Source organism: Bombina bombina, chromosome 1 (assembly GCF_027579735.1).
Source record: "Bombina bombina isolate aBomBom1 chromosome 1, aBomBom1.pri, whole genome shotgun sequence".
NCBI lineage: Eukaryota > Metazoa > Chordata > Amphibia > Anura > Bombinatoridae > Bombina > Bombina bombina.
Genome location: NC_069499.1, coordinates 75,803,857 through 75,816,933, shown reverse-complemented (window position 1 = coordinate 75,816,933; position 13,077 = coordinate 75,803,857).

Below are 13,077 nucleotides of genomic sequence, written 5' to 3'. Positions count from 1 at the left end.
CGGAAAGTAAAGCATTGGTTTAGCACTGCAGATACAGAAGACTGAAGGTAAAGCATGAGTCTGGCACCGCAGATACAGATGACTGAAGGTAAAATATGGGTCTGGCACTGAAGATAAAGAAGACTGAAGGTAAAGCTCGGGTCTGGCACTGCAGATACAGAAGACTGAAGGTAAAGCATGGGTCTGGCACTGCAGATAGAGAAGACTGAAGGTAAAGCATGGGTCTTGCACTGCAGATACAGAAGACTGAAGGTAAAGCATGGGTCTGGCACAGCAGATACAGAAGACTGAAGGTAAAGCATAGGTCTGGCACCGCAGATACAGAAGACTGAAGTTAAAGCATGGGTCTTGCACTGCAGATACTGAAGACTGAAGGTAAAGCATGGGTCTTGCACTGCAGATACAGAAGACTGAAGGTAAAGCATGGGTCTTGCACTGCAAATACAGAAGACTGAAGTTAAAGCATGGGTCTTGCACTGCAGATACTGAAGACTGAAGGTAAAGCATGGGTCTGGAACTGCAGATACAGAAGACTGAAGGTAAAGCATGGGTCTTGCACTGCAGATACAGAAGACTGAAGGTAAAGCATGGGTCTTGCACTGCAGATACAGAAGACTGAAGGTAAAGCATGGGCCTTGCACTGCAGATACAGAAGACTGAAGTTAAAGCATGGGTCTTGCACTGCAGATACTGAAGACTGAAGGTAAAGCATGGGTCTGGAACTGCAGATACAGAAGACTGAAGGTAAAGCATGGTTCTGACACTGCAGATACAGAAGACTGGAGCTAAAGCAGGAGTCTGGTATAGCACTGCAGAAACAGAAGACTGGAACAATAGCAGTAGTCTGATATAAAACTGAAGATACAGAATATTGGCGATAAAGCAGGAGTCTGGTATAAAACTGCAGATACAGAAGACCTAAGGTAAAGCATGGGTCTTGCACTGCAGATACAGACGACTGAAGTTAAAGCATGGGTCTGGCACTGCAGATACAGAAGACTGAAGGTAAAGCATGGTTCTGGCACTGCAGATACAAAAGACTGAAGGTAAAGCATGGGTCTGGCACTGCAGATACAGAAGACTGAAGGTAAAGCAGGAGTCTGGTATAAAACTGCAGATACAGAAGACTGAAGGTAAAGCATGGTTCTGGCACTGCAGATACAGAAGACTGAAGGTAAAGCATGGGTCTGGCACTGCAGATACAGAAGACTGGAGCTAAAGCAGGAGTCTGGTATAGCACTGCAGGAACAGAAGACTGGAACAATAGCAGGAGTCTGTTATAAAACTGAAGATACAGAATATTGGCGATAAAGCAGGAGTCTGGTATAAAACTGCAGATACAGAAGACCTAAGGTAAAGCATGGGTCTTGCACTGCAGATACAGACGACTGAAGTTAAAGCATGGGTCTGGCACTGCAGATACAGAAGACTGAAGGTAAAGCATGGGTCTGACACTGCAGTAACAGAAAACTGAAGGTAAAGCATGGGTCTGGCACTGCAGATACAGAAAACTGAAGGTAAAGCATGGGTCATGCACTGCAGATACAGAAGACTGAAGGTAAAGCATGGGTCTGGCACCGCAGATACAGAAGACTGAAGGTAAAGCATGGGTCTGACACTTCAGTAACAGAAGACTGAAGGTAACGCGTGGGTCTGGCACTGCAGATCCAGAAGACTGAAGGTAAAGCAGGAGTCTGGTATAAAACTGCAGATACAGAAGACCTAAGGTAAAGCATGGGTCATGCACTGCAGATACAGAAGACTGAAGGTAAAGCATGGGTCTTGCACTGCAGATACAGAAGACTGAAAGTAAAGCATGGGTCTGGCACCGCAGATACAGAAGACTGAAGATAAAGCATGGGTCTTGCACTGCAGATACTGAAGACTGAAGGTAAAGCATGGGTCTTGCACTGCAGATACAGAAGGCTGAAGGTAAAGCATGGGTCTGACATTGCAGTAACAGAAGACTGAAGGTAAAGCATGGGTCTGGCACTGCAGTAACAGAAAACTGAAGGTAAAGCATGGGTCTGGCACTGCAGATACAGAAGACTGAAGGTAAAGCATGGGTCCAGCACTACAGATACAGAAGACTGAAGGTAAAGCATGGGTCTGACACTTCAGTAACAGAAGACTGAAGGTAAAGCGTGGGTCTGGCACTGCAGATACAGAAGACTGAAGGTAAAGCAGGAGTCTGGTATAAAACTGCAGATACAGAAGACCTAAGGTAAAGCATGGGTCATGCACTGCAGATACAGAAGACTGAAGGTAAAGCATGGGTCTTGCACTGCAGATACTGAAGACTGAAGGTAAAGCATGGGTCTTGCACTGCAGATACAGAAGGCTGAAGGTAAAGCATGGGTCTAGCACTGCAGATACAGAAGACTGAAGGTAAAGCATGGGTCTGACACACATACATATGGAAAGATTTGTCACTATTAAAAATAAATCACCGGCAATGCCACCAAAAGGGAAAGAAAAAAAAACTCTAAAAAGAAACAGTTTAGACACAGAGAATAGAATCTTGCTAGAAACATCAAATATACATACAATGGAGTCTCAGGACCTAGTGAAACAATTATCAGATATTATGTTGCCCCAATTTGACCAGGTAAAGAGGGACATCTCAGAATTAAGGGCAGAAGTTAAACAGTTTTCAGAGAGGTTACAAGAAGCAGAAATCAGAATATCTGATATAGAAGATATGAATGTCAGACACGAGACTAAATTAAAGGAACAATCTAGCCAAATACATATACTGCAAAATAAGGTCGAAGAATTAGAGGACCGAGCTAGACGAAGCAATGTCAGAATTATAGGACTCCCAGAGATAGAGGAATTTCAGGATTTAATACACTTTACGGCAATACAGCTACCTCTAGGATTGGGTATGCAAATCCCCCCACAAGGGATACAGGTTGAAAGAGCGCACAGAGTAGGTAGCGCTAGAACCTATGCGGATGGTAAGACTAAGATTAGACCAGTTATTGTTAAGTATTTGAACTTTCAAGATAAAGCCATGATTATGAGCCAATATAGGAAAAAATTCCCAGTAAAGATAGGAGAGTACAACATCTTGCTTTTCCAAGATTTTTCAGTAGAAACGTCAAAAAAAAGAAAAGAAATGGTACCTATTTGTACAAGCTTAATCAAAACAGGTTTGAAAGCTTCAATTATATATCCAGCCAAAATCAAAATTTTTAATGAACAAGGAAACGTTCTACTGAATAATTACGAAGAAGCGAAAGATTTCCTATATTCTAGACAGAATTCTTAGTAACAAGAACATAGATATAGGAAGTACCGCAAAAATGATATTAACCAGGTTCTAAGAAATAATAAAGTTTGAGATGATTAATAGTGTTAATACTATGGTTAATAGGCTAGAGCCTCCAAGAGAAGTTATGGTTATAGTTTTAGCTGAGCAAGATGTTCTCAGCACTTTTGGGCGATACGGAGGAGGTTTCCTCTGTATCTGGTTTTTATATTATGTTTTGATTATTGTTTATTATGTTTTGTGTTGTGCTTTATTTTCCCATCCCTGTCTTTCCTTACCCATGGGCCCCCCCCCTTTTTTTTTTTTTTTTTTTTTTCCCCCTCTCCCGTTGTTTCCTCTCGCAATGCGCTATAGGGTATACTATAATATTTGATGGCTGAACAAGTAAAAGTAATATCATGGAATGTGGGAGGGATTTCCTCATTATGGAAGCGGAAGAATATTCTGAAACAATGTAAAAAAAATAATGCAGATATAATCATGCTACAAGAGACACATTTAAAAAAACAGGAATTAGACAAACTTAAAGTAGGGTGGGTAGAGGAGGTGATTGCAACGCCCTGCACGACAAGAAAAAGAGGTGTAGCAATTATATTAAATAAAAAATTAGATTACAAAATTGTGGGGAAAGAATTAGATATAGAAGGAAGGTTTGCAATTTTACATATTATAGTATATGAAAGATCTCTGATTTTATGTAATATTTATGGTCCAAATAACCTAGACAAAGCTTTTTGGAACAATATTCAAGTCAAACTAATGAAATATGGTACGCAGAATATAATATTGGGAGGTGATCTAAATATGGTGATGTATCCAACATTAGACAGGCTAAAACCCTCTATGAATAGCAATAGCCGAGCAGAAACTAAACTACTTAAGAATTTGTGTAAAAATTTAAGACTCAAAGACATCTGGAGAATTCAGAACCCAGATGTAAAATGTTTTTCCTGTATATCCCACAGTCATAAAACTATGTCTAGGATAGATGCTTTCTTGATCTCGGAAAACTTACTAGGTACAGAAATATCAACAGATATCAAAGAAGTGGTAATATCGGACTATGCTATTGTCGTACTAAATTTTAAGTTTAAAGGGGTCAAAAGAGACCCAGCAAAGTTTTTTTTCCCGACATACTTAAGTACAAATGTACAATTCAAGGACTTGTTAAAGAGAAAATGGCAGGAATATATATATTACAATAAGGAATATGAAAATAACTATGAAATTTTCTGGGAGGCCTTTAAAGCGTTCATTAGAGGGGAAATCAAGGCGTATTTAGTGAAAAATAAGCGGATAGCACAACAGAAAGAGTTACAGCTAGCAGGACAAGTACGTAATTGTTATAATGCGTTTTTAAGTGATAGATCAGGGACACTCTGGGACAAATATATAAGGGCCAAACTAGGAAGAGACACTTTTCTTATGCAAAAGTTAAGACAAGAAGATCTTAGAACAAGGGCATTTTTTTTACAGACATAGTGGTAGGGCTGGTAAATTTTTGGCAAATCTAGTAAGGGTCAGGAAGAAGAAGCGGGCTATAGAGACGATTAGAAAGGGATCAGAGAGATTGACCAATATTAAAGAAATAAACGAGTATATATATAAATATTATCAAAATTTATATACAAAGGATAAGATTAATTTGGAAGCTAAAGCAAATTTCTGGGATAAAATTAGATTACCAAAGCTAGATAAAGAAGATCTAGACGAGTTAAATAGACCTATATCACAAGAAGAAATAAGAAAAGTAATTAATAAAACGGCGAGTAACAAGGCCCCCGGCCCAGATCAGATTCCGATAGAACTCTACAAAATCTTGCAGGAAGAAATAATCCCTACGTTAGAAGGCCTTTTTAATAAAATATATATTAATAATAAAATGCAGTCCAAATACTTTACAACTTCAACAATTTCATTAGTCTTGAAAAAAGGTAAGAACCCGGAAGAGATGGGTTCATATAGACCCATCTCACTGTTAAATAGCGACTATAAACTGCTCATGAGCGTAATTGCCCAAAGACTAAAGAAAATGATGGCCCCATTAATACATAAAGATCAAGTTGGCTTTATGCCTAATAGGACCTCTACAACCAATCTGAGGAAAGTTCAATTGATAATAGATTACTACTGGAACCAGATTAAAAAAAAGGGAACGGGGATTCAAACAGATATGGCTATCACATCTATAGATGCTGAAAAAGCCTTTGATATGATTACATGGGATCATTTATTTACAACAATCAGTAACTTTGGAATCACAGGTTCTTTCCTCAGATTGGTACAATTGATATATAACGAGCCGCAGGCTAACATCTTGATAAATGGTAATATATCACAAAACTTTACTCTACAGAAAGGAACCAGACAAGGGTGCCCGTTATCCCCTTATTTGTTCAATTTAGCTATTGAACCTCTAGCGATATTTCTGAGAAAGGAAATAGATGGGATTTGGCTAGGGAATAGAAGAATTACGCTTTTATTATACGCTGAAGATTTACTGGTCTTTCTAAGAGATACGCAAAAAAATATTCCTCTATTAATTCAAATTCTAGATGAATTTGGTAAGTTTGCAGGCTATAAAGTAAATCTTAATAAATCAGAGATTTTTTGGTTAAAAGAAAAAAAGAGATAGTTATAAGAATGCTCCATTTAAGAATGCAAATGGAAAGTTAAAATATCTAGGTATCATACTGTCTAGAGACCCTGAAAATTGGTATACATTAAATTACCCTCAAATCTGGGCAAAATTGTCTAAGGATATGGCCAGCTGGGCTAATTTTCCACTGACTTTGTCAGGTAAAATAAACCTAATTAAAATGGTCCTATTTCCTAAAATTCTGTAGTTACTACAAAATTTACCTAGATTTATCAATCGTAAGGATTTAGTTTCATTCAAACGGGACTGTCTAAAATTTTTATGGGGCAACAAACGTAAAGCGATTGCATTACATAATTTGTCACTATTTAAAACAGGGGGTGGTTTAGCTTTTCCAGACATAGAGCTATATAATTTAATATGTATGGGTAAATTTGCATTAGAATGGCTAACAGAGGCAAATTATGTTGCCACAAATGACATAGAAGAATTTTTAGTGGCCCCATATGGCTTAAAAGCTTTATTACATTACAAAGGGAAATTACCAGATAAAGTTAAAAAGCTATCCACCATTAAGAATATAATTATTGCATGGCATAAACTGTTGAAATTATTACGAGCTAGCCCGGAATACTCAAAATATTTGACTATAGTGGGGAACCCCAATTTTATACCAGCAATAGAGTCGAAAGTCTTCCATAGATGGAAGAGGAAGGGTCTAATTTTCATACAACAATTGCAAGATAGGGACACTAAAGCCTGTAGAACGTTTCAGGATTTAAGAAGTGAGTTTGGAATCCCAAATAATGAATTTTACGCGTACTTGCAAATACGGCATTTTCTAGAAACTTTTAACAAAGAATCTATACGAGATAGTTTAGGTGAAAGGATGAATATGGTATTGAATATGTATAGTCAAGGAAACTATTCTATCTCCTTTTGGTATAAGATAATAAAAAAGTTCCAAGAAACAACAAGAATAGGGGCTTTAGCAGCAAGCTGGCGACAGCCAATTGAGAGGCTACAAAAAAGTTTCAATCTAGTAGACAAAGCAACACTATCTATAGGTTGGAGAGAGTCTCACATGAAAGTGATAAATAAGGTATATATTACACCTGCCGTAAAAGCTAAATGGGATAAAAATGCCGAAAATAAATGTGCTAGATGCAGCTTCCCTTTAGCGGATCTGACCCACTGTCTATGGTCCTGCCCAAAGATTCAAAAATTCTGGAGTAAGTTGAATTTCTGGCTGAACAGAATTAACGGGAAAAAGATTAAGTTAGAAAAAGAGGATATTATCTTTATGTATCAAACTCCCAGACAACAGATTAATTTTAAATTTGTAAATACAGCAATATTAATAGGGAGGTCTTTAATCCTGAAATATTGGAAGTCCACGAAAGCCCCCAGTTTAATAGAATGCATTAATAAAATTAAGGGACAACTAATAGTGGAGCAATTTGATACGACAGTTAATTCTGAAACTCAGATCAAACGCTTCCTTGACAAGTGGAGGAGATTTATGCAGGCTTTCTCGGAAATAAAACAGAAGCGGTTAATATACCCTTTTAGGGAGTCAGAAACATTGAACAATGCGATTGCTAGAAATGAATTTCCAAATTGGAATTAAGTATTGGGCCCCCCCCCCTTCCCTAGTTGTGGATTTTTTTTTTGTTTTGTTTTGTTTGTTTGTTGGTTGTATAAAACTGAAATTGTTTGTATAAAACTGAAGCACGAAAATTATAGTTGCAATAAGGATGAGATGATTGCCTTGTATGGCGAATTTTCTGTTTTGTTTTCATGATGTCGGGAATGCCCTGTCATATTTGTATGTTTTATTTTATGTGCAATAAAACTTTAAAAAAAAACAAAAAAAAAACATGGGTCTGACACTGCAGTAACAGAAAACTGAAGGTAAAGCATGGGTCTGGCACTGCAGATACAGAAAACTGAAGGTAAAGCATGGGTCATGCACTGCAGATACAGAAGACTGAAGGTAAAGCATGGGTCTGGCACCGCAGATACAGAAGACTGAAGGTAAAGCATGGGTCTGACACTTCAGTAACAGAAGACTGAAGGTAACGCGTGGGTCTGGCACTGCAGATCCAGAAGACTGAAGGTAAAGCAGGAGTCTGGTATAAAACTGCAGATACAGAAGACCTAAGGTAAAGCATGGGTCATGCACTGCAGATACAGAAGACTGAAGGTAAAGAATGGGTCTTGCACTGCAGATACAGAAGACTGAAGGTAAAGCATGGGTCTGGCACCGCAGATACAGAAGACTGAAGGTAAAGCATGGGTCTGGCACCGCAGATACAGAAGACTGACGATAAAGCATGGGTCTTGCACTGCAGATACTGAAGACTGAAGGTAAAGCATGGGTCTTGCACTGCAGATACAGAAGGCTGAAGGTAAAGCATGGGTCTGACACTGCAGTAACAGAAGACTGAAGGTAAAGCATGGGTCTGGCACTGCAGATACAGAAAACTGAAGGTAAAGCATGGGTCTAGCACTGCAGATACAGAAGACTGAAGGTAAAGCATGGGTCCGGCACTGCAGATACAGAAGACTGAAGGTAAAGCATGGGTCTGACACTTCAGTAACAGAAGACTGAAGGTAAAGCATGGGTCTGGCACTGCAGATACAGAAGACTGAAGGTAAAGCAGGAGTCTGGTATAAAACTGCAGATACAGAAGACCTAAGGTAAAGCATGGGTCATGCACTGCAGATACAGAAGACTGAAGGTAAAGCATGGGTCTTGCACTGCAGATACTGAAGACTGAAGGTAAAGCATGGGTCTTGCACTGCAGATACAGAAGGCTGAAGGTAAAGCATGGGTCTGGCACTGCAGATACAGAAGACTGAAGGTAAAGCATGGGTCTGACACTGCAGTAACAGAAAACTGAAGGTAAAGCATGGGTCTGGCACTGCAGATACAGAAAACTGAAGGTAAAGCATGGGTCTGGCACTGCAGATACAGAAGAGTGAAGGTAAAGCATGGGTCTGGCACCGCAGATACAGAAGACTGAAGGTAAAGCATGGGTCTGACACTTCAGTAACAGAAGACTGAAGGTAAAGCATGGGTCTGGCACTGCAGATCCAGAAGACTGAAGGTAAAGCAGGAGTCTGGTATAAAACTGCAGATACAGAAGACCTAAGGTAAAGCATGGGTCTTGCACTGCAGATACAGAAGACTGAAGGTAAAGCATGGGTCTGGCACCGCAGATACAGAAGACTGAAGGTAAAGCATGGGTCTGGCACCGCAGATACAGAAGACTGAAGATAAAGCATGGGTCTTGCACTGCAGATACTGAAGACTGAAGGTAAAGTATGGGTCTTGCGCTGCAGATACAGAAGGCTGAAGGTAAAGCATGGGTCTGGCACTGCAGATACAGAAGACTGAAGGTAAAGCATGGGTCTGACACTGCAGTAACAGAAGACTGAAGGTAAAGCATGGGTCTGGCACTGCAGATACAGAAAACTGAAGGTAAAGCATGGGTCTGGCACTGCAGATACAGAAGACTGAAGGTAAAGCATGGGTCTGGCACCGCAGATACAGAAAACTGAAGGTAAAGCATGGGTCTGGCACCGCAGATACAGAAAACTGAAGGTAAAGCATGGGTCTGGCACCGCAGATACAGAAGACTGAAGGTAAAGCATGGGTCTGGCACCGCAGATACAGAAGACTGAAGGTAAAGCATGGGTCTGGCACCGCAGATACAGAAGACTGAAGGTAAAGCATGGGTCTGGCATGGTAGAGATAGAATACTGAAGCTATTGAGGATTCGGAAGTGTACAGGGAATATATTTTCCTTACAAATTAAAACTTCCTAATGAATGTTTGAGGACATTAGTTTCCCCAAATATTCATTCCCTGCACTATTCGTTTTTGAATGAATTTGTAATTATTGTTAAACATTTACATTCGTTTTCATTAAAATGTAAATGTTTCGAAGCTGCAGGTGAAAAGTTCACCATTAGCTACATACTTACTTTTAAAGTGTAAAATACTTACTTTAACGCACTCTGGAGAGCGCTAACCCGATCCTCTTCTTGCCACTGAGTCCTGGGCACACTAACAGGAGCCTTAGCGCGTTCAACTCCTAGGATCTGCACTAAACTGGTCTGGTGTATTCTCTAAACATCTTCCCTCTGCAGATCTCGCTGTTTTTTTCTTACAAACGAAAAAAGATGCAAGATTGTGTGAAAATACACAAAACTCTTATTACCTTGCTAGAAAAAAAAACAAGCATATGAAAATAGAGGTGGTTGTAAGGTAATATAAAATGCAGCACAATCTGATCTGTATTGGTTGCAATATTTAATTTTCCCTAGCGAAGTTTACCTGTCCAGCAAGCTCCATTAATTTCTATGGGAGACATTTTGCCACTCACAGGGACAGACTTCATTTTAGATAATTCCCTGTGAGTATGAATATGGTTTTGCAAGATGACGGTTTGATCATCGAGCCCATAGTATTAAAGGGATACTAAACCCACATTTTTTCTTTCATGATTCAGACAGAGCATTCAATTTTAAGCAACTTTCTAATTTACTCCTATTATCAATTTTTCTTCTTTCTCTTGCTATCTTTATTTAAAAAGCAGGAATGTAAATCTTAGCAGCCAGCCCATTTTAGGTTCAGCACCATAGATAGCGCTTGCTTATTGGTGGCTTACATTAAGCCATTAATAAGAAAGCATAACCCAGGTTCTCAATAAAAAAATGGGCCGCCTGCTATGCATCATATTCCTGCTTTTTAAATAAAGATAGCAAGAGAACGAAGAAAATTTGATAATAGGAGTAAATTAGAAGCTGCTTAAAATTGAATGCTCTATCTAAATCTTGAAAGAAAAAAAAATGTGGGTTTAGTGTCCCTTTAACTAATTCAAGCCCAGAAGTAGTGGATTTTAACTTAGGTGCTCCCACTCCTAGATTGATCATACTGTGTGTTATCTGTTTGTTTTCCTCCAGAAGGCCCTTGTATGGTCTTTTATTGTGCCCAATATTCACAGGCAGGCTTTATATGCCTCCCACAAACTTTTCCTCTTTCAACATCTAAGGACATTCCTTCAACCAATGGTCCATCTAGCTCATCTAAAGATGGTGAAAAACAAACAGAACTTTTTTTTGCAAAGGCAATGACCTCTCTAGAAATGAAGAAAGCTACAGAGTGCATGCTGGGGAGTAACTGAATGATCGGAAGTGATAGTGCTAGCTACAGGATCTTAGGGTCAGTCCCTGTCCCAAGGACAAAGTTACCAAAAGGAGTCATCAATTAAATTTTAGGGCTTCACAAAACTTTTGTAAAGTTTTTAAGAACTTGGGAGGACAATGTTCCCAGGCAGTGAACCTTTCTTACCTGTTTGCGGCCAGTGATGCAGTAATTCTCTGGATCGTAACTTGCAATTGCAGGAATCCGCAACTTCATAAATGGAGTCCAGTTTGTCAGTCACACCCTGGTGACCAAGATATGCCCCAGTTAAAGGAACAGTAAAGTCAAAATTAATTCATTATTCAGATAGGGCATGCAATTTTAAATAACTTTCCAATGTACTTTTATCATCAAATGCGTTTTGTTCTCTTGGTATTCTTTGTTGAACCTAGGTAGGCTCATACATGGATTTCTAAGCCCTTGAAGGCCACCTCTTATCTTAGTGCATTTTACAGTTTTTCACTGTTAGACAGTGTCAGGGGTCAAGTGCAGTGGAAACACATAGGAACAGAGTTCCTGCACTATTTGTGCAGGTGGAATAGATACACTTCAGTAAACATTACTGTTGCTATTGGGAGGAGCTGGAGCACAGTCTGGTTTGAGGGATAGTGAGATCCTCTAATAATGGGCAGGAACACTTCCTACAATACACTAAATGCAAGCCTGTCAGCGGTCCTGCTGTGTGATCACCCCGCCCTGTGTGGCACACATGGTGTTTAGATTGCTGTGTGGCCTGCTCTGTGGTTATTCAGCACCCCTCAGCACAAATAGGACTATTGCACCATAAGTGGGTTAAATTCTGTGACAGAGGAGGAGTCTCAGGCCCAAAGGCAACTATTCAACCATTTATTGGTTTTAATTTGCTTTCATTAACCAAAGTGTATAGATTATATACATATAAATACTGTGTGCGTGTATATAAGTGTTGTCTGTGTATATAAAACAATATTAATTGTGAGGGGGTGGAAGTCTTGGTGAGTTCCAACACTTTTTTTTTTGTAGGACTTGACCCCTGGACAGTGCTAGGTTATGTATGCCATATTGATAACATTGTGCTTTCTCCTGTGGAGTTATGCAGTTACCAAATCTAAATGGCTAAAATGCAAGTTTGTAAATAGCACAGGGGACAGTCTGCAGAGGCATATGACAGTGTTGGTTATGCAAAACTGGGGAATGGGTAGTAAAGGGATCATCTATTTTTTTAAACAATAAGAATTTTCATGTAGACTGTCCTTTTATGCTTTAGCCTGTCCATGGTCACTTCACTAAAGGTGTTTCCAGTGATGTTTAAAGGGAGATAAACCCATTGTTTTTCTTTTATGATTCAGATGTATCATACAATTTTAAACAACTTTCCCATTTAATTATATTATCTGACTTTCTTCATGCTCTTGGTATCCTTAGTTTAAAAGCATACCTAGGTAGGCTCGGGAGCAGCACTGCACTACTGGGAGCTTGCTACTGATTGGTAACTGCACAGTGGGTCATCATATGTTCTCTGCTAGCTCCCAGTAGTGTGTAGCTGCACCTTCATTAAAGGATACCAGGAGAATGAAGCAAATTTGATAACATGTAAATTGGAAAGTTATTTAAAATGATATACTGTATCTGAATCATGAAATAAAAATGTTGGGTTTCATGTCCCTTTAAGTTAATTTTAAAGGGAAATTAACAATTTTAAACAACTTTCCAGCTAACTTCTATTATCAAATTTTCTTCATTCTTTTTGTATCCTTTTTTTAAAGCATATCTAGATAGGCTCAAGAGTTTGGAGCTACCTGCTGATTGGTGACTGAACTTGTATGTCCATTTTCATTGGCTTAAATATGTGTTCAGCTATCTTCCAGGAGTGCATTGCTGCTTCTTTGATAAAAGATACCAAGAGAATGAAATAAAATTGATAACAGAAGTAAATTGGAAAGTTGTTTAAAAATGTATAATCTATCTGAATCATGAGAGAACATTTTTGGCTTTCATGTCCCTTTAAAT